The sequence below is a fragment of the Rhinolophus ferrumequinum genome (genome assembly GCF_004115265.2).
Source record: "Rhinolophus ferrumequinum isolate MPI-CBG mRhiFer1 chromosome 5 unlocalized genomic scaffold, mRhiFer1_v1.p scaffold_110_arrow_ctg1, whole genome shotgun sequence".
NCBI lineage: Eukaryota > Metazoa > Chordata > Mammalia > Chiroptera > Rhinolophidae > Rhinolophus > Rhinolophus ferrumequinum.
Window position 1 is genome coordinate 16,104,745 of NW_022680355.1, and position 26,261 is coordinate 16,131,005.

Genomic DNA, 26,261 nt, shown 5'->3' on the forward strand with positions numbered 1-26,261 from the left:
GTCCGTTATTCATCCACTAATGTCAGTTCTTTCTTTTTCTGTTCTCCCTGTTCTCCAATAATTTGTATGTAACCAGATGTTGGAAAAGGTGAGCCATTTAATGTTGGAAATACAAGAAACCCCTCAAACTTCATTTTAGTGCATCTGCTTATTAACAGAGATACTCATTGAACATCTGACATGAACTCAGATATTGTTGTTACATGTCACTTGTGGTTTTTAACCAAAAAATTAACGTAAAATAAGTTAACGTAACTTGCATCAAATTGCAATTCCACTGAAAACAGTTCACAATAAAACAGCTTAAAGTTTGAATATTTGACTTCTTCAAAAACGTGGCAGGACAGCAATCGAGTAATTGAGTTGGAGATAATGTTGACACCTGCCTCAGCAGCCTGATGACAAGAGGACACTTTCAAAGACCACAGTGCCCCTTTAAGTGTGCCCTAAAGGAAGCCAACCCTCACGTGTTTGGTTTCGTGGAGGATACACTGTATCCAGAAGCACGAGAGCCCCTGGGCCTCATGATGGACCTTGTACACTTGGTCACAACAGAAGAAGTGCCATGACATTTTTTCAGGCCTTCTGCCCAATTTCAACCTCCGAGATTCATCATCTCAGCTGAGAAAAGGTTTCAGTTAGCAGCTAGGGCTTATCCTGCCCTTAGGACGCCCGTTCTGAAAGCTGACTTTGACCCCCGTCTTCATAACCGGTTCACAAAATCCCAAGATAGAAGGAACCACCACCAATTCTGTTTTTGCTATGGGTTTGCCATTCTTTTGCCATTCTTCAGGCTCAAGCCTCCTCCCCAGCACCTCCTGTGTCCTGTTTAATGCATCCGTGAAGTAGGATGAGATGTCCTCAGCGGTGTTGGGGAGCAGCTATAGGCTGCTGCGGGAATGACAGGCAAGCACCAAGTGTCCCACGTGGGCTATACTTGGCAGCTAGTTGCAGCTCAGAGGTAACTTGGCCTTGGGGTTTCTTCAGGAAAAGAGGATTCCATGCTGAAAGAGCGATCACTTAGAGGGTTGGGCCAGGGATCTAGTTTCGCGACTGGTTGGACGTACAAGCCAGCACTCTGAAATTATAAAGCATAATAAAATAATGGGTTGCCTGCTAACTGATCAATAAAACTCAGAGCAGATTTTGAGGACTATTTGGGTGGATGTTGAATTTTAAATCTTGCATTCATGGATAAAACTAAAAAAGAGTGGAAGACTTATGATTATTCAAACATTTTTTATGGAACGCACAGTTTATATGCAAATGTGTATCCAGTTTAGTTTTCCTTTGGTTATCCTGTTGTTTTATCCAGGTCTCTTACTTTCTCCTTCTTGCCTTGTTTTCAAGAATTTCACTGCCAATTACACATGCCCACGGTTGTGTAGTCAAGAATAAGGAAGAAACAGAAAAGATCATCCATGTTACTTCTTGCAGAAGATTTACTTTTTCAAGATCTAACATTTAAAGTGAGCTTCTGGGCAGGTTTTAATTATTATTGTGTTTCCCCATTGGTGCCAGTTCTTGCAAGCAGGCCATGCTTTTAGGAGGGCACAAGCCTTTTGTAGACGAGAGTAGAATCCCAAGGGAAGGAAGTGCAGCTATACATTGGTCAGAGTGAAGCTGAAGCAGCTCAAGAGCACGGCAGAGGAATGAAAATAAACCACATTCACCATTCAGCGCATCTGGGCGATAGAGGTAGCGTCTTTGAAACCCACATGATCCTGAATAGTCAAGGGACTGTGTGTTAAACAGTGACAAGGCCCAATGAAATTGTCTTTGTGTTCTAAATTTTCAATTGCAGAAAGTTACAGCTCATTCAAGATCTAATATCCATAATGCGATCTGACAGCAGAAAAATCACTCCACCGGCAAAAGACTTAAATGAAAAGCAGTGCTAAATGCCTGCCTAAGAGAAGAAGTGACACGGTGTCATCTAATCACATGTCCAAAGGGTGTCATGGAGCACAGAAGAACAGGGCCACCAAGGGGACCCATCGGACACTGTTAATGATGGATCCAAGATATGGTCATTTATGTGCAGTGAAATTTGCTTTGTTTCGGCTGCAGTAGAGTTTTCTCAGCCTCCCAACAGAACAGATAAGGACTCTGAATAACCTCAGAGGTGAGACTGGTGGCGTCTGTCGTAAAAGGGATGGCAGAAATGTTGGGCCAAATGTAAGTGATGAAAATGCCATTAGAGAGTGCTGTTCTGTTCCCATGTATATGGCTGTTTAGGATCTGAAAGAAGACAGCCGGGCTACATGTGTGCTCTACTTGAGAATTCCAGCGAGCTTTCCATCACTAGTAGGAAAGTAGGGAATGTAAAAGTCTAGGAAAGAAGGCAAACACCCCTCATTTCTCCTAAACAAATCCTTGAGTGCACGAGGAACTGTTAGGAAGAGAAGGGCCAGGTCAAATAACGGGTTTTGGGAGCCTGCGATGGGTGATGTCAAGAACCTAGATTTCTTACTTTAGATAAGAATTCTCTAAACAACTTGAATCTAGAAAGCGAGAGCCAGGAAGTGCACCTCATTCAAATATTGATCCTCCATTCAAATGTTGAAATATTGGTTCTTTGATCCAATAGCTTCTGCTTTGGGACCAAGAAGATCAATAAACGTACAAAGTTCTTCACGTCTCATAATGTAGAGGGCTCTGCAGTGATCCCACAGTTAATGGTGACAGCGATACTAGTAATTGTGAAAGGGAAGTTTTGTACGTATGTGTAAAAGTTCTGGAATGTGTTATTAATATCTGAACAAAAGGGCTGACAGCATCTTCCTTAAAAACAAGGGAAGTAGTGTATAGTAGGCTACTCTGAGACACATTTATGTCACTTTGTTTATTCCTCACTGCGATCCAGTGAGGATCCTTAAACTTCTTTGTAGAGGAAATCTGAATCTCAAAAGGGCCCAGAAGTTTCTGTGAAGACTGTTCCCAGCTTGTCACACCTGTCACTTTGGCCTGACTTCCTGGTCTTTACCGTCTCTTATCCTTGGAGGTCCAGTAAAAGACACAGCTTTCTCTTAGAAGAGGAGTAATTCCTTAGGGGTAAACCTGCAAAGGACTTTGCAATCTTTGAAGAATGCTCCCTCCCCAGTCATCAAGGTTAAGCAGAGGCTGGAAAACCCAATACTTGCACAACAAATTCTGTTGTAGTTACACAGTTGCCTTTCCTCTGTACAAATAGGTTCTCTGTGTGGTTTTTTTGTTTGTTTGTTTTTTGGGTTGTTTTTTTTTTTTTTTGGTTAGAATTGTGTGTTATCGGACATTTTCTGCAGAGCGTGGGATCACTGGCATAGCGATACTTGCATATGTTGGACAAAGGATACACTACAGTCTTTTCAAGAGATGAATGCAGCTGTCCTCTCCTCTCTCCTGCCTGAATGAAGGGTACATTGCAGTCAAGCCTGATGAAAAGGTGCTCCACTCAAGGAGAACTTTGGCCTCTCCCATTTTTCTGTGAGTCTAAAGTTACAATTCCGAGGGCTGTGTTCGATCCCACGGTTCTACTGATTCGTAGTGAAAAGGTGTGGTGGGTTTGCTGCCGGGCTCTCTGACAGCACCGGTGATGGCTGAGCAGATAGTTCAGTGTCGCCTCAGAAGGGCGGCATTTGAGAGGGCCACAAGGAAGGCTTTAAGTGGAACTAGCTCTTACCTGAGCCAAAGCCTGATGGGGCATCACAGGCTCCCCTGCCACCGTGAGCTTTTCCTTTCAGCAATCCGCGTTCGTGGAGTTACCCCTGCATGAGCTAGTCCTCCATGCTCAGGGTGATCGCGAAGGCAGGGACCCAGTGCTTCTGCTTCACCATCGTCCTGGTACCTCGAAGAGGGTGTCTGCTCAGAGACTGAATGAACACTGGTTTCTAGATTTTAGTGCTTCTGCTGGCAGTGAGACGTGAAAAGGAGGGCAGGAGGAGGGAACAGGGAAAACTTGGGTGACATGCCTTTCACACAGACGCCACCCTCACAGAGTCCTGCAGGTTGGAGGAGGTTGCCTGAGTCTGTAATTTGAGTGGAAACACTTTTAAATAACTGCGATAGCTGTGGCTAGCGGCTTGGGTGGGTATCACCCAAATCACAGAGCCTACATCAGTGATGCTGGAAATCTGAGGTGCTCGTTGATCCCCAAATGCCCATTTCTGTAGCTGCACAGAATACCTGAAGGTTAAACGTTTATATTGACTGATGCTTTGAGAGGTGTGTGACACCGAGAGGAAGACTGGAATTTCTAGTCCTGACTCCCATGTACTTTTTCTTCCCAAGAAGTCACCTCCACCCAAACAGTTCTGGTATAATTTATTGTGACATTATTTCGTGCCCTCTCTCAACTTAAAATACTGCCTGATTTTTCTCCCACAGTGCCACAGATGTCTCAGTAATTGTTTAAAAATAAATTACATGCAGCTTCTACATGAGCCCTCACTTTTTTTAGCCTCTTCTTCCTTCCCTGACATGTCTCTTGTTTTGAACATGCCATGAAATAGAAGAGGTCAGCAGCCAGGACCAAGTGCATGGCTTATACATTCTGTTTCTTTTGGTGGGTCAAAAAAAAAAAATTTGAATTCTCATCTATTAAAAGTGTGTTTCTCTGACCTGTCTCCACTATCGTTCACAACTTAGCAAACAGATTTTCTCAAAATGAAAATAATTTTATCAGTACCCATGAAATATGCTGTAAGAAAGACCCTGGCCTAAGAAATATTCTACATATCCACAGTCGTGTTTCCCTCCTTCTCAAGAGATAATAAAATTTGAGGTTATAGGGGCAAGAGGTGCTCTCAGATGCAACTTTTCGCGTGCGTCTCCCTGTCATAAAAGTCATTATCACTGCTCCCTGAATTTTGGTGGAATAGCTTGGGCTGCCCTGTCCCAACACCTCCAGCATTATCCTGGCAGCGCAGGGGCAGGGTTGGTGCTCTTCGAAAGATGGCCTGATGTCTGAAGACCAGCGTCACGGGCACAGCGGGGAGGGTTCCAGGACCTCTGCCTGGACCTACAGACTCAGACTCGACGAGTGGAGTCTGGGATTGTGCACTTCTGCCAAGCTCCCAGGTGAAGCATGTCCCTTTGAGGACAGTGACAGCCACGCAGCAAGTATGAGATTGGACAATTAAGTTCACAAATTCATCCTAGAAAAAGTGCTACATGCCTCACTGCTGAATATCACTATGGTCACCTTTGAGGTACTCCCCTTGGGAAGCTGTGCACTGACACCAGCGCCTAGTCCACCCTTCAAAGCAATTTTGGAACTCTTTTTCTGGAATGGCCATCAGAGCTGTCGTCGTATTACCCTTGATGTCTTGAATGTCATCAAAACGTCTCCCTTCAATATTTCCTTTATCTTTGGGTAAAGAAAGAAGTCGTTGGGGGTCAGATCAGGTGAGTAGGGAGCGTATTCCAATACAGTTATTTGTTTACTGGCTAAAAATTCCTTCACAGACAGTGCTGTGTGAGCTGGTGCATTGTCGTGATGTAAGAGCCATGAATTGCTGGCAAAATGTTCAGGTCGTCTTAACTTTTTCATGCAGCCTTTTCAACACTTCCAAATAGTAAACTTGGTTAATTGTTTGTCCCGTTGGTACAAATTCATAATGAATAATCCCTTTGATATCAAAAAAGTTTAGCAACATCATTGCAACAAGTTCGCAAATTTAATTGTCAGACCCCATCTGTATGATGAACTCTAAAGGCCTGGGAAGACCTGGGAAGAAGGACGCCCAAAACCAGCTGTGGAGCCTGAATGTGCTGCTTTACACCTGTTTAGAAATGTGGCTCAGCCTTGAGTGCTGAGGTTCTCTGAACTGACGTTTTCAGTCAATCAGCCAATTAACAGATATTTATTCAGTTCCTAGGAGAAAGGCACTGGACTGAGCATTTGAGATAATAGGGACTATAATGTGGTGCCTGGGTTCCAAAGGTATAGTCTGGGTGGGAAAACAGCATATAAAAGTTAAATAATACTGTGTTTCCCCCAAAATAAGAGCTAGCTGACAATCAGCTGTAATGTGTCTTTTGGAGCAAAAATTAATATAAGACCCGGTCTTAATAATATAGTATAGTATAGTATAATTTAATATACCGGGTCTTATATTAATTTTTGTTCCAAAAGACACGTTAGAGCTAATGGTCCGGCTAGATCTTACTTTTGGGGAAACACGGTAGTAGCGGAGCCAGATAATTCAGTAAGACAATGCAAAGAAACCACATCTAATGCACGATCAATTGCTAAGTGAGGGGTACTAACAATAGCTCGGTGTGTCTTGTGCGTTCGTCTCCTTCCATCAGAGCTTTTCCCCACCTTGAGGCCATCCTACTTCTAGTATTAAAAAATATTTTAATGTATAATATTAAATATCACTCTTAAAATATTCCATATTGCGTTAGAGAATATTGGGAATTTTTGAAACAGAGGCCACCTCTGCTCCACATAGCATGTCATTCTGCTGGCTTAACGTTATCCAACTCTAGAGAAAATTACCTAATTGTATAGAGGTATATTCAGATAAAATAGGCATTTCCTTCTCAAAATGCTGTCTAGTTTCAATATGTATGCATACATACTATAGATATATACTGGGGGTGCCAAAATGTACACATTTTAAGAAATGTTATCTACTTTTTGAAATTGAATTGAATGACGGTAGCAATGTGTTGTATGACGTTCACTCAAAAGATGGCGTCAATCAAATGAATGCGAGCGTCATTCATTGTATTATAATTTTAATACAGTTTTTTTCCTTTCTTAAAATGTGTGTACATTTGTTTGGCACCCTCTTTATATATACATACAACATATGTGTATGAGTGTGTATGTTCCTATGTATATAGGGTGCCAAAAAAATGTATACACATTTTAAAAAACGAAAACTGTATTAAAATTATAATACTCAATATATACCGATAACAAAAGATGAATACAAGTCATGTTTGATTTCTGTAATTACAAGAGGTGCTCAAAGTGGTTACCATCGGTGTCCAGACACTTCTGATTACAGCAGACTACTTCTTGAGCAACGTTGACCAAAGTGTCCTCTTGTATACATTTTTTGGCACCCTCAGTATACACACACATGAAAAATCTAAGGAGAAACAAGAAATGCTTGGAAAATATAATATGGTTCCAGAATACAACTAAAAGTTATGATATAAGAACTTTTTTTTATTATTTGAGATACTGGAGATTGCTACAGGTTGGCTTTGTGGAGGAAGCTGGAGTATCCTCTCCTGGGAATTTTAAAGAAATGAATGGAGTGAATTAGAAATGTTCTGTCACCCTCTGCGGTAGCTCTCCTGGGGATGCCTTCTGGGGTGTAAATGCTTTAAGTTTAAGGCATATTCTTTGAGTTGGGTGCTTGTACATCCCAGAGGGCAGAGGACACATCAGGACGGTGGTGTGTCAGGGTTTTGGTGTTCGAGTCACACACTTCTGTGCTTATGTCAGGCGCTCTCACTGTGTGGTCAGGGCACTTCGTTTTTAGACTCAATTTTCCAATCTATGAAATGGCCTGAATAATAATCCTTACCTAATAGGGATACAGAAAATATTACTGAAGTTAATAAATGTTAAGCAGTTACTCCAAGGGCCTGGCGTAAAATAAGCTCCCAATAAATGTGAGCTCTGATTATTATCATTATTTGTTGTTAGTTAGAAGAACCCACTGTGTCTTTCCTTATGTGCCCTTCCCTGAAAAATAAGACCAATTAGGTTCTACAAAATTACTTACTGGCCTTTTTCAACAAACGATCCTGCATGTATTTCAGCAAGTGGGAAAACATGTTTTTATAAATAGAATGGTCTATAATCTTTCTGTTATCCAGAATCTTGTAATTGTGGAGACAAGCTTCACATGTGTGTTCCTGTCATCTACACCCAAGGGAGGGTATGAGTTTACAAATGCATAATTTAGTAACTCATAGTGCGTATACCAAGCAGTATATGCTCAATTTAGGACAGTGAAAATCATTGGAACACAATTAACACAGTGTGAAGCTTTACTAAAGCAGAATCTGACAGTTCCCATAAAACAGGCCTGGAAATATTGACAGTAATGATGATGGAATTTTCACTTCCCAGCAGCTGTTGTTTCTTGGAGCTGCTTACACGTTCAATATTAGAACATTTCTAAAAAATAAACTGAGACGCAAAATGGAATGACCTTGGTCCTGAGACTAAAAGGCGTAAGGCCCCAATGGGGACCTCTCCATGCTGTGTGACGTTTCCTAGGTGTTCCGCCTGTGACTCTTAACTATCCAGGCCCAACTTTCTGAGCAGCCAGTGCTGTTAAAAGCCATACAACTCTTACGTGTTTGTCCTACTAGCTCAGATAATTAAGTTTGCGAACTCATCCTAGAAAAAATGCTGCATACCTCATTGCTGAATATCATTACGGTCGCCTTTGAAGTACTCCCCTTGGGAAGCTATGCAGCCACGCCAGTGCCTAGTCAACTCTTCATAGCAATGTTGGAACTCTTTTTCTGGAATGGCCATCAGAGCTGTCGTCGTATTACCCTTGATGTCCTGAATGTCATCAAAATGTATTCCTTTCAACATTTCCTTTATCTTTGGGTGAAGGAAGAAGTCATTGGGGGCCAGATCAGGTGATTGGGGAGGCTGTTCCAAAACAGTTATTTGTTTATTGCCTAAAAACCCTCAGAGACAGTGCCGAGTGAGCTGGTGCATTGTCGTGATGCAAGAGCCATGAATTGTTGGCGAAAAGTTCAGGTCATTTTTGTCTTATTTTTTCATGCAGCCTTTTCAGCACTTCCAAATAGTAACTTGGTTAACCGTCCAGTTGATACAAATTCATAATGAATAATCCCTCTGATATCAAAAAAGGTTAGCAACATCCTTGCAACAAGGTCTCAAACTTAATTGTCAAACCGTGTATATCTCTTCCTGTAGAGACTTGACTCACGCTGCAGACACATGTTCCGAGAGCATAGAATGTGCCAGACTGGGCTGGGTGCCATGGCGGTTACCAAAACGAACCTTACCTTCAAAGAATTTATAATCTAACAGAAAAGATTAGCCTGAATACATGCTTCCAAATTTCTATTTTAAAAAAGATTTAGCGAGTGTCATGAACTGCTTTTGTTTGATGTATATCAAACCTTGTTTTCTTTTAGGAAGTCAGGATACGAAAATGAATGGCATGTGTTCAATAGAAGACGGTCTCTTGAGTGTGCTAAATAGAGCCGTTTTCCCTCCTAAACAATTTATAATGATTTAAGATGGAACTTTGGGTGCTGTGATTGAAAAAAGCCAGAAATTATCAAGTCTAAGAAAGTTAGTGCTTGTCATTTAACTTGAGCCTGAAACGTATTGAAGGTATTAAATGCAATGGTATGTGACTGAACTGATGGGAGTTAATATGTAATTACTGTTTTTTACAGAATGGTTACAGTGATTATATTCTATTTATTCTGTTTTCCTTTGGAAATACAGTGTAATGTAATTATAATTAATAACTCTAAAGACAGGCTCAATTACTTAAGTCATGAAAATGAATTACCATCAGCACATTGAGAATTTTTCAACCACCCTGTATAGAAAGCATCTATAGAAATAATCATGCTTCTGAGAATATTACTTGTGAAGAAACTGAAATGAATAAATGCAGATTTTATGCTGAAATCAGAAGAGTTTTAAACAATAAAAAAAAAAAATTGCCAGAATTTTGTAGCTTGCTTTTATCCTTAAATCCTTTTACGTATTTTATGAAACTTTAGTTGTCACTTTACATTTTTAAATTATAAAAATTACATTTCAAGAAACCTTCTTTTCAAAATATAGTTTAAAGTTGTTTAAAAAGAATGAGAAAGGGAATCCTGTTAAAATTCAGGATTATTTTTGAACCATTGATCTACGTTTTGAGGAATAATTTTAAATATCTAAAAAACCTTATATTAATATTAATGGCATTATGTGCTAAAAGAGGCCACATTCGTGTTTCCTTATAAATATTCAGCTAACTTTTGGGATGAAACTTTCATGCAGCTTATGTGACTTTTATGTAAAAGTGACACCTGCAGGGAAGACGTTATGATCACGCAAGTTTGTGAATTATTTCAGTGCCAATAATATATATACCTTTTCTCCATGGTTCCGGTGGCTCCTTGTGGCGCCATGACTGTCAGAGACCTAAGAGGAGACAGGAGTCCCCTTGAGTCTTCCAGGTCGTAAAACCTATCAAGTCTCTACCTTGTTGCTCTTCTCTCTCCCGCCACCGCCCCCATATCCTGTTCCTTGCCTTAGCTTGTCAGTTGTAGTTTTACAAATACTATGCCTACTCTTTTTCTTTTTAAATTAAAGTTTATTGGGGTGACAGTTGTTAGTAAAGTTACATAGGTTTCAGGTGTACAATTCTGTAATACATCATCTATATATTACACTGTGTGTTCACCACCCAGAGTCAGTTCTCCTTCCATCACCATATATTTGATCCCCTTTACCCTCATCTCCCACCTCCCTGCTCCCTTACCCCTACTAAACTATTTCACTGATATTTGGTATATAAAACTGAAAGCAACAAAGGAACAAGACAGACAAATAAAAAACCAAAAACTCATAGACATAGACTGTTCTTTATCCCCCATTCCTTTCCTAGCACCCCAGATTAGACCTCCTCATTCAATTATGTCTTAATTCAACAAAGCCCACCCCAAGTCATATATTCCAGTCACTCAATAAAGCCTTCCCTCTGCCTCTTTAAGTGGGTCGCTTCTCTCTAGCCCCACTGTTATCACTCTAGACTGAGTCACCTTCAATTTTTCATCTGCATTATTTCCTAGGAGGTTAAAGATAGAGACCGTTTCTTGGGATTTCACTTAAAGTAAAAGTAAAAATGGACATTTCCACTTTATATGGGATGGTGAATGCAACGTATTTTGGGAAAACAGCCTGACTGCTTAAATCAGTTAATGAAAATTACTGAACAGGAACTGAATTTACCTTAAAAGAAACCTCTTCTGTAGGTTTTGACTCTTCCCCAGGTACAGGTATCCAGCAGGACTAGAGTTAGTTATATTTTAGACTTCGTCTTTTGGTGGGTGGCCCATTTCAGCGGTGTCATATGAGTTTCTGTGAAATACAGTGGGTGTAGAATAGTCTTCCATTCTGCCCCATCTACCTTTTAGACTCAGGAAGCTCTTTTTTCAGTGGTTTCATTCGCTTTGACAAAACTCATTTCATTTCGTGAGAATATATTTTTAATTGTGAAAAACATATTTGGGTGTGTTGAAAAAAAAAAAATCTGTGAAACACTGAGTTCTTTTTGCAACATTCTGGGGCCAGCAGGATTGGAGCAGCGACTTTGAGGGGTAGAGCAGCAGAAGTGAGGCTAAGGAATTAGCCACAGCCAGTTCCTAAAAAGCCTTGATCATTCAGAAAAGCTTGAAGATTATCTAAAGGAGCTTTAAAAGATTTTTAAGGAGCCTGAGCAACAGAGGCAGATTTACATTCTTGAAAGATTCCTTGAGGGCCTAGTGGAAAATGAATCAGTGTGAAGTAGACCAGACAACCCCTGCATGCAGGGGAATACAAAAGCAACAAGCCCTGGTTCCTGAGGCCCTTTTGCTGTTGACTTTGAAGTGCAAAATAATGAATCATTGCGTATTTATTTACTTCCTGATGCTGCTTGATACATGAACTTGAGAATCCAAGGAACCACTGAACCTGGTTCCTGCCCTCAAGACATTCAGAGTCTACTTGGGAAAAAAGATAAAAACACAATGTATAGTATATAGTCTTTTAGTAGTTTGCACAGGACTTTCACATATAGTATCTCCTTTGATCCTTAAAACTGTGCTATGTCACATTACTGCAGTGGACATTTTATTAATAAAAGATTGTCGTGCAGATCTGTCCAGCTTGTAAGTAATGGAGCTGCAACTTCAGCCTTGGTCTTTGGACTCCTAGGCAGGAGGAAGGTCTTGCTCCTGGGCCACACTGTCCCACTGGTTAAATATAACAATAATCAGGTAACTAAAAGATGAAAATACATGAGATGACATAAAATGTGATTATTCATCAGATGGCTTATAAAGATAAGAACTGTGTGGTGAGTTTGGAAAAGAATCAATCACTGTGTATCTTGAATGGTAATTTGCTTCTTGATGGAGTAGGAAGCTAATTCTAGGGAGCAAAAGTGGGTGACGAAAAGTGCAGAGGCAGACAGCAGGATGGAAATGCTTGTGCCCAAGGGCTCTTGTAAGGGAAATAAGGAAAGAACTGACTGGTTGGAACCAATGGCAAAGCCCTTGAATGTCAATGTTAAACATATATGAGAGAGTGGTGACCGCAGGGGCTTAGAAGTATGTCATTAGGGAAAAGCACTCAGTAATGGTGATAAGTGCTTTTGGAATGAATGGGCAGGTGAGATGTGCGGTCAGGTCAGTTGTGAAGAGATTCCAATAAAGCCCAGGTGGGTCCTGCTTCTTCCTCCTCCCCACCCCCTTCTCCTGTGTAGCCCTCTACCTGTCACTTTTCTTGCCCAGGTCCCTTCAGTAGGTGAGATCATCAAGCTATTTCCCCTCAGCCCACCAACCCCTAAGGGTCTTCTTTCTGTCACTTTTCTAGGATCCTGCTGTCCAGTTCAGTGAGATATTTTGCTGGTCTTTAATAATGGTGATTCTCGTACACTGAAAATCTTCCAAGCCTGGAAATGCTGGTGACTTGCTGAAAAGATATGTTCATTTCTCTACCAGTCCCCATGGCAGTGGAAGATTTCAATACTTGTTTTCCCTGTCATATTACGTTCGTTCGGCGCTGGCTTACTGACCCCCTTGCCAGGGACTTCTTGCCATTAGTCTTCCCACCTCCGTCAGCATTTAGATTTATGTTGTGAATGATTTTTTTCACCCAAGATGGATTAGTGGGGAGTGTTCTAATATGTATGTCATTTTTTTTTTCTCTTCTTCCCTTATTTCTAACGTCTTGCATGCCTCATGTAGTTTACTTTAGTCCACACAGTTTAACATGCCCTGCAATATTTTATGCTGGTTAGTCTCCATTTCAAAATCCCTACCAAAAGCCCTCGTCTTAGTCTAGGCCTTGCATTTACCTTTAATGCTCTAGCAAACATCTTTTTACATTAGGAAGTCTATAGCTGTCTCTTTGAGATTTATTATTGTTTTATTAAAATATGTTTCTTTTCAAAGGCTATCCCTAAATTGAAAAAAAAAATTTGGGGGGGGCTACTGAAATGTCTACCTTATTCCTCAAAAAAGGGAAAGTTTTCAGTAAACTGCGTAGACTTGCAGGAGACAGCTCTTTAAATAATATACTTGCAGCCCTGCCATATATCAGTGACGTCACTCTGTGACCTGAGAGGGTCTCTTGCAGCATTTCCACAGTTAGTGTGTGGCCACGTGTTACATTTTCTGTGTGCTCTCAGGTTCCCTCTCGAGGCCTCTGGGTGGAGTGTGTGACATGGACGGACATTACCTTGGAAATGCCCCATTTACTAATGTTGGAATACAGCTTCGCCGTGATTGCCTCTGAAAGACACTCGCAGCTCGAGGTTTACAACTCAGTATCTCACTCATTTATGGCAAGGTCAGAAAAGCAGCAGGCTTGCCAGTAAGAGAAGACGAAGATGAAGGAGAAGGAGAAGAAGAAAAAAGAAAAATCGGTCCTTCGTGTTCATCACGAGTCACACAGTTGGGCAATTAGGCAAAATATACTAGTCAGAGTTGGGCGCCGTATTAATAGAGTTGGCCGTGGGATGTCATCCACTCACGACAGAACACAGTGCTACATGCAAACTTGTTCATATTTGGTCCTATGAGATGGGCGGTGTGTACTTCCCAATAGAGTTAGGCTTCTACCAATGCCTTTGTGGACTCGATGTTGAGAAAGCAGGTGACAAATGTTAAACAAAGGAAAGAAATTTCAGGAGCAAACTTACAGAAACATTGACTTGTATTGGTGGTGGTTTTTTGTTGTTGTTTTGTGGTTTTTTTTTAAGAGCCTTCTCTGCCCTCCCCCACAGTAAAGCCCCCACAGGGATGTGCCGCCTGGGGGCCAGGCAGTTGAAAATACACTGCACACTAAGCCTCTCTTGTTTATTTGTGTGTTGAAGGCAAGGCAGCTTAATAGAATTTGAATATGACTAAATCCAGCCACTTAGCGTAACTGTCTGTATCCCTATAATGCAATAGCCGAAGGTAATGTGCTTGTTGGGCACTTTCCTTTATGATCTCAGCAAGTCCCACATTCTGGGAGCAAATGTTGTATTTACCATAATCCACGAAAGGAAAAAGCCAGGGCTAAAAATACAAAACAGAACAAATGTAAAACATTGCTGCCGCTCCGGTCCTGTAATTGGTCTGTAAATGAGTCTCGGGCATCTGTGTGGCAGAGATACTTTTATGTACCATTGAAAGAGCTGGCTGCGCGTCAGATAGGTTTTTAGGGGCATCAGGATCCATAAGCGGCTCTGAAATGCGTTTTGTGCTGACCGAGCACATGGTAGTGGGCTGTGTGTCGGACTCCCACATTTGCAAACACGTTGCCCGGTGAGTGATTACATTTAATATGAGAATCAGGTAAAATTGTTTGCACAGAACCAATTGGTGGGGTGGAGATATTGAAGCGTAGAATTGCTCTGGGAAATCTATATTCTCCAGTCAGCTACTGAAAAAGGGTGGGGATGCTGAGGCAGGAAAGACAGAGAGGAAGTGAGCGGTGGGTAGATGCATGCTGACTACAGAGAGGATGGTAAGCAGGGAACTCCCTTCAACCACAGAGAAACCAAGTAGGGGTTAGAAAATCCAGCCAGGCCTCTACAGTATAGAAAAAGTTGCTTAATTTATTTTTCTTCCTTTAGCATCATAATTAATACTACTTGAGCTTTATTTAGTATTCTGGGTGCTTTGGGATCATGTTAGGTTATGTGGCTTCCGTTTGAAATCAGGCTCTTATATACTACTGCTTCCCCTGTATGAGAAACAGTTATATTCCTTACTCATTTATGCTTTATTTTCATTTTTCAGTTGCTAAAATCAGAGAACATTGTGAGCATACCTGTATTCTTTCCAAGCGCTGTTAGACATTTGAAATATCATATTTAATCCTCACAATAGTGCATAGGTAGGCCTCATTGAGTTCATTGTCTATCTGAAGAACTTGCCCAGGATTACGTAGCAAGAAAGCTGCAGAGTTAGCTGGAATTTGGACTTGAGTCTGGCTAGCATCAAACTGTACCTCTTTTCCATTCATTATACTATCTAGAAATATTTTGTGATGTTTTATAGGCATTCAGTAAATATTGAATGAATGGATGAATGAATGATTCAAATAATGGTACTTTATTAGTAGTATTTTAGATGCATTCGTATGAAGTTTTCCAAAAGGACTCAAAGTGTAATTGATCAAGCTGATTACCAAGGTATCTTTTTTAACATAAGGAATATGCCTGCCTCTCTACACATACTGTAAAAAAAAAAAAAAAAATGTATAAAATAATGAATTATGTTTCTAGTCTGAACAAACTTTTAATTTGAATTTTTATTTTTTCCAGCTTTATTGATATAGAACATTGTGTACATTTAAGGTGTACATTGTAATGATTTGAATAATAAAATTTTCATAATCCAAACGGAAGGCGACATTTTTGTTATAGTCTAAACAAGAACCTGTGTTTGTTATTATTTATCATTATCCCTTGTGTGGCCTGTGTATGTACCATCCATCCTTAGCGGGCTGAAGGAAGTTAAATACAAAGTGGACTGGAGAAGAATATGGTTGGATCACTAAACCACATTCCACCATTCCCTGATGGCCACGCGCTCGTGTGTTCTATCTGTGCGCTGTTGCTATTCACATTCCTCAAGAATGGAATCTTTCCTATAATCTAAGAGGCCTTTTCAGGATACTTGCCTTTTGCAGCCCGAGGCACCTTGACTTTATCTGTCATTAGACAGCTCATCTTCCACTTACAACCCACAGCTACATCTCTGAGTGTGTTTATCTACATAGTGTTATCTCCTGTTATCTCTCGGGTGAGAAAATAAGGCAGTTTAGCAGTCAGCCCCAGGCCAAGGCACGTGAAGACAGAACTAGATCAGAATGGATGTGTTCATTTTAAAAGAAAAGGATGGAGCCAAAGTGGTAAATGTATTTTCCAAATTGGTATTCACATTGAATGGTGCCTTAATAAAAGTGATTCGAAGTTATTAGAATTTTAGATCAGCACTTGAACTAAAACACAGGTTACTATATGCTATTTATTTATCTGATCTCTCTCTCCAGGCTGGCAGGAGTGTCACTGACAGAAAACTGGTGGCTGGCCACATCAAAAAGGTCACATTTTAGTTGGTGTCTGAACATTTATAGAACTCTTCATTTTAAGATTGTTAGCTTCAGAGGTAGCAGTAATTAAAAACCAATGCGACTTCTCTCCTTTTTTGTTTCTTTTAATATGATGAGCCCCAAGAGCTTCTGTAGTCATTAAAAACTAAAATGCTTGTGCAGAGTTGTCCCCATAAGCCTTTTTTAACGTGGCCCCCCTGCATACAAACCAGGATCTCTTTGTTAAGTAGGGTAAGCCTGTTAAAGCGATTGAGCTCAGTGTTTCATCATCCCGTGGCAATAGCTTGGAGGCAAGTGGATTTCTCTTGCACAGAGTGTAGACTCTAAGTTACAGAAACATACATACTCACTGTTTGCGAATTTTGTGAGCAGGACATTGCTGATCTCTATTGCATAGAGTAGAGATTTCAAACGACTAAGTCACTTGCAAATTCTTTTCTATGAATGCCTGACCACAAGTGTGTGAAACTGCCCAGCAGAGCTGCACCTGTGCTTCACACGTGCTGGAATGTCCTTTCTCCCAGGAGGGGCGGCGATCTTGGTGGCAGCAGAGGGGGTCCTCTCTCCTGAGCCACACATCCAAATGACGACTGACCTGCCAGTGTCAGACATATATGTTAGGTTAAAATAAATTCTACATTAAAAGAAGACTAGCGCTTAGCACCATCGGAGCTGCCAACAAAGAACACATTCTGGTTTATCTGAATAAGTGAAGCAGCAGTGAAAGTGGAAATTGTACCACCAGGAATATTATAAAAATTATTTCTAATAAGGAAGGGGCTTCTATGCTTTTCCTAACTGTGTTCCTTACGATCCTTTCTGTTAAAATTTAATCAAGTAAAAGGTATTCCAACTATTCTAAAATTGATCATTTTAGCAACAAAGAAGCTCCCACATATTGTGCATCATTCCGATTTTGTCAGAGGTGGTGCCTGGGCTCATTTAGATGGTAGAGGACGGGTGGAACTGCTTTTGCTGACTCGTTAGAACAGGCAAAGTGTAAATATTAGCTGTGAATTTCGACCCACAGGTTTCTTTCTCCTGTCTTTAATCAGCAGAAATATAGGACTGTGAATAATTGAAGCTGAGACTCACTCATCCAGCGCTAGAGACATATATGAATTTTAATAAAATTCAAGGACAGTTGATACTTTGGGCGGCTGGCAAAGTGACACACTTTTTATATCTTGGGTCAAAATAACATTGTGTCCTTTCTGATTCTTGAGATGCTTGGCTTCCTAAAATGACCATCTTTATTTAGATTAAGGACCCATTTAGAGTGGTTTTAATAATGTATGGTTTCATACATAAGTGGTTCCATAATTTATTTCACCATTATTCTCTGTCACGGTTTTGAATGTTATTGTTAACTAAGGAGAAGAAAGAGAGAGTCCAGCCAGTCAAGCTGGTTGCTTTTGTTGTTATCAATTGTTGTCTTATAAACAAACCAAGGAACAGCCCTAATTGCCTGTCAATAACATCGAGTTAGTGAATTAAAAATTTCCTCAGTAAATCTCATCATTCCAGGTTCACAGGTGAACTGCCTCTGAGCTGGAACCAATTCGTCATGAGTAACCCATTTACCAGAGGAACTTTCTACTAATTTACGCCCAATCTCGCCACCCACACCTAAATTATTAACATGCATGTTAAAAAGATCCCCTGCCTTCACCTGCTGATGCAATTTGATTTTCCCACACAGCTGAACCCAGAGGTCTTTAGGTTTTATGTCATCTAGGTGCAAATTCTAGAAGAACAAACCCTTTCCATAAATACGAGTGCACATGAATATAAACTCTCCGTGGCCAAAGGAGGTGGAATTTCTGGAAGCAGCATCTGAAATAAACACCAAGCCTTTGCGCTTTCTGAGTATGGCCTGAGGACACAGCTGGCATTACTATTATTTCTAGATCTTTCTGTGCTCTGCGCTGCACTCGTGGCCCCTGTGTGCTGAGGTGGACGGTTGCCAAGCTGTCCGTAGAGATCAGGATGCTTTGGGTTGCTAACGAAAGCTCTGTGTGGAAGCCTCCACAACAAGGCGATCTCAAGGCCTGTGTGCAGCCGTAGGTCCTCAGCTGGGCGGTTAGCTCATCGTCTTGGATTCTCCCTGATTCGAGTATACTCTGTCCTTAAGGTGTTCACTCACTCGGGGTATTCTCCAGACAGCTGATCTCCACAAATCCGAATGCCTTTCTGCCATTAAATGTGTTCATGATACTGTGGATGCAGAAAACCTCCCACAGTTATGTTTCCCAGGGGAAATGTGGTTTCCAAAATGGATACCATATGAGCTGGGTGGGGAATTACAGTCATTTTCACAGTGATTTGGGGTATTGTTTTTAATATTTCTGTATCTTCCTGTCCTCGATGAGCTTTTGGGTTTCAATATCAGTAGTGTTCTGTTTCTTGTTGTTTTCAGTAACAGGAGACATAAGTCGTTTGCTTTCCCTCCATCAGTCTTGTAGAAAAAACAAGCAAACACATCGTGATTTTCACAGCAAACGTGGAGCTGAAGGCAAGATCATAGGTACCGCACTTTGTGTGGTTGTAATCTTTGTTTTGGCGTAGTGACTAACATTGTGACACCATGTCCAAGGTAGTAAGTGCGTCTGTTTTTACCTAAACACACGCCCTTGTCATCCCCTCTTAGAGCAACTTACTGTTCTAGTCCATGTGATTCTGGAAAAGCCTCTTTCATCCTAGTGCTGTCATGTCTCCATGGATGTGAGAATCCCTCTTCAGTTTATTTGATTTGATCGCCCTTATAACTTTGTCTATAAAAGCAAACATACAGAATTCAATCTAAAAGATGCTTTAGCACCTTTCAGAAGGGAGGGTGTTGGTGTGATCGCTGTGGGCACTTTTTGTGCCCACTCCCCCAACAGCAAAGCCACGCTGCCTACATGTAGTCCCACCTCTCAACATTAAGCATCAAGAAGAAAACAAAAAACCCAGGTGGCAATTATTTGCTTTCGGCTTTCACTATTGAGTTCAGTATTGAAGCTATGCCACACTTAAGTGATAATCTGCTATTTATTTCCCACGTGTATAACCTCCTTCTCTTCAAGGAGTCTATTTAGCAAATATTGTCGATTCCGGAAACTTATGGTTGTAATTTTGGTTGCCCCAGTTTAGAGCTGCCACTTTAAAGGGGAAGAACTGTCATAATATGCTGTGTGTTGTTGTTATTAAAGGTAACAGTAATTTTTGAATAATTTTAAAATACCATCAATAAGAATTCCAGGTGACTTTTCAGTTCTATATATGACTCCCCAACACCGTTCAAAGGAGATCTGAAATCGAGAAAAGTTTTCATGGGAACAAAAGTAAGTGAAGACTAATCAAAAGAACGTTCCTAAAACATGAGGATATTTAACTGATTAGACAAAGGCGTGCTGTTTATATGACCACAGATGGTTACTCCCCCAGTTTTTAGTAACATAGTGTTCAACCTTGATTTACAACTGAAAAGTTTTCAACCTGGGATCCCATAGTCCGGGTTGAATTATTAAATTTAAACCTCATGACTTTTCCTATATGGTCCCTGGGTCCCACTTAGGCCCCATTGAAGAATCGTATTGCTAGTGCCTTGGGTTTTGTGTGTTTCTGAATTTTTTCCCTTCCATATCTTTTCCATGGCTGGGATAACAAGCAGTGAGACCAACGAGCATGAGAGCCCATGATATTTTAGGCTGTTGTTGTCGTTGATGATAGTTTTTAGTTTGTTTTGTATTGTTTTATTTTGCCTGAGGTAAGGATGTATTACTTTCTTTCATTTGAGTGAGGAGGATAGGATTTTACACTCCAGAGTCTTCTCTCCACTTTCCCACTCCTGTAAACGTGCCGTGCTGTATGCATGGAGACACGGTGTATGGCCATGAGCCATGGTGTGGAACCTCCGCCCCTGGAGAAGCAGCATGGCCAGAGGGGAACCAAAAGATCTTTGTGCCCTGTGAGCTAAGCCTTAAACGAAAAGGAGGCCTGCAGCTGTTTCTCCTAACCAAACCCTAGCTTGAATCCTTGGGTCTTTACGTCTTCGTGGTTAATTCAGTCAGGAAGGAAAGAAAGCCTCTTAGGAAAAGTAGTGTAGCCTTTCTCCAAACCGAACCTCTGGCTGAAGCCGTTCATTCCCCGCCCCCACCCACCTCCCAGATCTCAGCCTGCCATGTTAGAGCTGGCAGTGATGGGAGAGGCACCGGCCCTCAGGGTGGGACACAGCCTTAGTACATCCCACACCGGCCATGTGCGGTTACAAGGGAGCATTCCAAAGAGAAAAAGAAACACTTTTTGGGGAAATCACAAGCGTTAGCTTCTTCAAAAGCTGCACTGGAAGTTCCCACCCTCGCACCAAGGCTCAGTTATATCCTACACCTTGGGTTTGACCCCACTGATTTTCCTCCTGAAGAGTGGCGTGGGGGAAAGGAGTCAAGAGTGGTAACAAGTGTGCTATGGACTGAATGTCCGTGTCCCCCCCAAATTTTGTATGTTGGAACCTAACTCCCACAGTGATAGTATTAATTGGGAGGTGATGAGGTCATGAAGGTAGAACCCTCATAATGGGATTAGCGTCCTTACAAAAGAGGCCCCAGAGAGCTCCCGCCCCCCTTCCGCCACTGAGGACACAGTGAGAAGATGGCTGTTTATGAACCAGGAAGTGGGCTCTCACCAGACACCCAGTCTGCTGGTGCCTTGATCTTGTACTTCCTGCTTCTAGAACTGTGAGAAATAAATGTGCATTGTTTATCAGCCACCCAGCCTATGGTATTTTTGTTACAGCGATCTAAAGAGAAGGTAGGTAGAGGAGCCAGCTGTTCCGAATGCAGACCTCTGGCAAAAAGAGTTGCCTCACCCCAGGAAAACCTAGTCATGTAGTCACTTCAAAATGGACCAGACTTTGGAACAAAAAGAACATTGTGAAACCTTGTCCGTGACCTTGGCTATTCGGTTGGACAAGCTACTAAACAATGAGAAATGTAAGGGCAGTGATAATGTCTTACCTAACTCTCAATAAACAGTTTAATAAATGAAAGAAAAATATGGTGAAGTGAAGGAAATAATAATGGACACTATGGCAAGGTCAAAGCGTGTTAACTATGAGAGAGTAAGTCATCTTTTCTAGATAAAGGAAAATGTATTTTTCCTTCACTTTCTTTTTCTAGAATCTTACCTTGAACCGTACTAGAGTTCACATTTCCCCAGTCTCAACCTATGTATTCAGAATGCATCCAACTTACATAAAAATCCATAGATGTCAATTTGTTTGACCTGACAGGCATTTCCTGATAAAATTTTAATGGCACATATTTGGCTGGAGACTAGTCAAGGGTGGTTCGGGATTCTGGATTCTGGCAATGGAATTATGGTCGCAGCATCGTAGAGTGAAAGCAGGAGGAGGTGGCTTGTGTCAATCCAGTTACCATGAGGTTTGTTGTAGCATTAATTTCTCGGAAGCGTACGGTCTGCCATGGTCAGACTTAATGAGTTGAGCTCCTAGCTTCCAGAAACAAAAGAGATTGCCTTAACCACGCTCTAAGAAAAAAATTCTATTACTGGGTGAAGTAGGGCATTTCTGGATGTCAGCTAAAGCATCATTGACAGCCATGACTGGTGCCTAATTTTCCCAAGAAACCAGTGATTACTTTTATTTTCCTTGTACAGGTTGACCCACCAAATTTAAGCCACTCTGGAGGGGTCTCCCCTCTCTCTTAAATATAGATAGATAGATATTTAATTTTTAATATTCTCTTCCAGGTTTTTTGACAGGTTACACATATGCTAATAGAAATAAGCTTATTATTTGAAGCACAGAGCTCCTTGTCACCGAAGCTTCATTAACACCGTTATCACTGCCTGACATTTATCTTATAATTTTCTGGAGCTGACTGTTGTGTCTCCATGGAAACCCAAATTGCAATTGAAACAAGTACGATAATAAAGGCATCCACTGAGATTGACAGCACGCAAAGCCTGGTTACATTTGTTTATAGTTCCTTCAGTAGCTACAGCTGGAGACAGAGAATATGCACTTTGGATATTTAGAATTAACTCTCGTGTCACACGTGGGACCTGACTCCGCGTATGTGGCAAGTTTACCGTGGCACCATTGGTTCTCATGTTCGTAATTAGGTCTCTCGTTTTCACTGGAATCGTCTCAAGGCATTATGAATATTGGATGTAAAATTAACCGTGCTTCTATTTGGATGCAAAAGAAAATTCTTCCTGGGTGATTTGGACACTGTGAACTGTTGGTCAGGCCTTAAACCACCAGTTGGTGATGCCTGATGGATTTCTTTCTGGGCATGGGGGCAACCACACACTTGTGCTAGTTTTCCCCCTTGATATAGAGGAACCTGTGCTCTCCTAAGTTCATGACTTCACATCAATTTGGTTGGAGCTTCAAAGCGAAGAGTCATGAAACTGGAGTGGGTCCAGAGTGAATTAATCTGAAATTAATTTGATTCTGAAAGACTCCATCTGGCTATGTTTGGGAAAGGCAGTTAGACAGATATATAAACAAATCTGTATTCATTGTGCCAGATGTAGTGTCAAAAAATGAAGAAATGGCTTTAAAAAAATCAGCTATGGGGAATTTTGATATAATGATATTCAGTCTCTTAGAATAACAGCCATTATAATTTAGCACATAATCCTATTTTTATTCTTATTTGTTTAGGGACTTAGAGCTGATGGGGCGTTTTTTTAAGAAATAAGCAAATTAAATGTCAGAGCCTATTTTAATTGATGATTTAAGATGTTAAATGAAATTTATGACACGCTGATAAAGAGAGAGAGGGCCTATAGATTTTCGAATCAAAATGTGGTGTTTGGTATTGATTTCATCTTAAGATGTGATTTAGGGATTTAAAAACTAGCAAAGTAGAATGTCATTTGGACTTTGCCTCTTGATATGTGTTTCTGTAGCATGACAAACTGGTATGCTTGTATCGTAGGGGACCAAACACAATGACTTGACATACATAGAATGCTGGGAGCCTTTGAGTAAAACATACAAACTTGGCAGTCTTCTTTTCCGTCACTTTTGCAAATTTCTTTAAGCAGCCTACCAGAGAGGTACATGTTTTGCATTGCTATCTAGGAATTTAGTGCAATCACTGTAGAACATCTCATTGCCTTTTCTTATGGCAGGGCAGAAAGATTCTAGAAAATTCGTAATTAGTCCCCCTGAATGGTATCACACTCATCAATAAGGACCTTTCATTTCTAATTTTTAAACCTCCAATATCATCTTTTATAATGCCTTAAAGAGAAAGAATTCAATTTACTTCTTAATCAGTGAACAAGCATAATTTACTTGACAAAAGTAAGCTCCCAGAAGGGAACAACTCATTTTTCCCCAGGTCCCCACTCACCTCCCTCCCTTCTCCCAGCCAAACAACAGCAAGTACAATAATAACAGGAGGTAAAAAAAAAAAAAAAAAAGCAAGAACACTTAGCAAAAATTAACCCCCGAAAAGCTGAAGAGTCTTGGCCAAATCGGTCGCTGCATGTAATGACAACAAATTAGATGTTACACAAATCTTGAATTTTGATGCTCACGGGAGTGTTCAAATGCAATGGAAAAGAAAATCTAAAATACCTCAAATCCCCGGGGAACAAGTCAGGCTATTGAGCTGAGTTTGCAGTAGAGATGAAAGCTTATCCTTTAAGGCGCCCGTTCTCTTTATTGCCTATTTTGAAGGAATTCTACCTAATGATAAATTACATATTTCTTTGCCTCCTTAAACAGAATATATTGAGCACAATGTGACTTTTTGATGAGACAAGATTGTCGTTATGCAAATTAGTCATTCTGCTGTGCTGCTGTCCTTGATGGAATCTCTGGAGATGATCAGTGGGCCCAGCTATGAGTGGGCTTTCCACTGCTGGGCCACTCAGAGTCTCGTGTCTGTGGGCTGTCACTCCACGGGCCACCTACTGCAAACCATCCCATTTGCCACTTCTAATCTGTATGTGTGAAATGCAGATGATGAAAACTGAAACACCGACATAAAAATTAGAAATCTTTGAGGAACAGATTGAGACGCTCCCAAAAGCGTTTAAAGAGTATAACATCAGGGCAGGAACTTTGTGACACACATTTTGACTCCTCTGAGGTCCTTTATTTCTCAACTCTGTTGGCTGGCATTTCACAAACATATGAGTTTGAAGGTATTATCAGAAAAAAAGAAACACATCTGAACCGACTAAAGTAGGTTAGTCTACAGAATCACATATCATTCTTCACAAATGGATTTTGTTTTCTGACCTAAACTACTGTCATTAATATGCTGTAATTAGTTCCTATACACTGTCAACGTTTGATTTTCCAGGTCCCTGGGAGGAGCTGCGGTGTTACTAACCTCCCACGCATTTGTGTCTGCTGGCCGTCACCCGTATGTAGGCTGGCATTCAGTTTAACTTGTATTCCTTGATTGCACGTCATCTATGACCGAGGAAGGTTGGCCAAGAGCAGGTTGAGGAAAGACCAGCCTGAGATTAAATTCTGCCATTGATAAATGATAAAATGAATAATGAATGGACAGATAATCAATATTTAACGGAAGGGGAGATAGAGTTCTGAAGGCCAGGCAAGCAAAAAGGTCAGTGAAGTCTTTGTGCATTAGTTCAAAGTAGGAGAGAGCTCACTCAACGGTTTTGCAACGGTGTTACCAGAATAAGGACAGTGGCTGTGCCGGGGCAAGTGGACCCTGTGGGCAGTTAGAGAAACATAGGTGTGACTCAGTAACTCATTGGTTAAATGGTACATTGACCCTCAGATTCAATAGAACAGTACTCACTGGGATAACGTGGCTCTTTGTAATAGTGGTGATGAATTGCATAATGTGTGATCTGATTTTTACAATTTTAAGACTTCTCTTTGTATTAAATCTGTTCATTCAGAAAATGTGTTGAGAATATACTGAGACTTGAGTTCGAAGCATCACCCTCGCCTTCCAAATGAAGTCTTCTCCAAACACCTTATTTAGAATTGCAGGCCTGCACCCAACACTCTCTCTCTTTCTTCCCCGCTTTATTTTTCTGCATTGAAATGATCTCTTTCTAATCTCTGAGATTTATTAGGTTGGTGAAAAAGTAATTGCGGTTTTTGCAATTTTTTTAAACCTTTTAAACCGCAATTACTTTTGCACCAACCTAATACTTCTTTTGCTCATTCTGTGTCCCCCTCTAGAATATAAGTTCCACAGAGGCAGTTTTACCTTATTTTATTCATTGCTGTATAATGACTATGGGGTCATTTCATAAATACGTATTGAATCAATGATGAATCATTCCTATCGTCAGGAATTCTGTAGTCTCACCATATGTACCTGATTGGGAGCACAGTTAAATATTTTCCCTGTAGGTTCAGTGGTCAGATAAGGAGAGAGGTCCAGGCTAGCGTGTTCTGTGGGAGACATTGTTCCTCTTCTCAGGCTTGGGGCAGATGGGACAGTTTAAGCCAGTAAGAAAAACAAGGAAGTTGAATATGAAACCGAACTGATTATTTTTAGATGAGCTGAGTTTAAGGTGGGGCGGGAGCCTTCTGTCAGCTGGAGAAGATCAGATTGGAGAGTTGACTGGATAAGCCCAGAGAAGTGATTTTTCACACCAATGGTAGTGAGTGACAGGAGCTCTGGCCGGCAGATCCCCTCCAGAGGGACGAGTCCCGAGGGAAGCGCAGAGATGGACAGGCCTCCTGGGTGGCAGTAGGCTCCCAGCTTATGGCAATGCGAGCTGGGTGGGGGACCGGGCTGTGGCCCCCAGGGCAGGGCCAGCAGTGCACGTGAGGCCGTCCGCCATGGCTCTGTGTGGGCGCTCTCCAGTGTCGCTCAGCTCCCCTGTGTCACATGTGTGCTCTGTGCGATAGGGGAGGCGCCTGCGTTCTCTCAAGTCTCTGTACCTTGTCACAGCCTTCTGTCAGTTGTTTTCTTTCAATCTCCTT

General features: G+C 41.1%; 1 protein-coding gene across 4 annotated transcripts in view; it reads left to right on the forward strand.

Annotated features, from left to right (window-relative positions):
• The window catches only part of CELF2 (CUGBP Elav-like family member 2), a 486,548-nt gene that overhangs the window by 296,155 nt on the left and 164,132 nt on the right, over positions 1–26,261 (forward strand). The window lies entirely within an intron of this gene.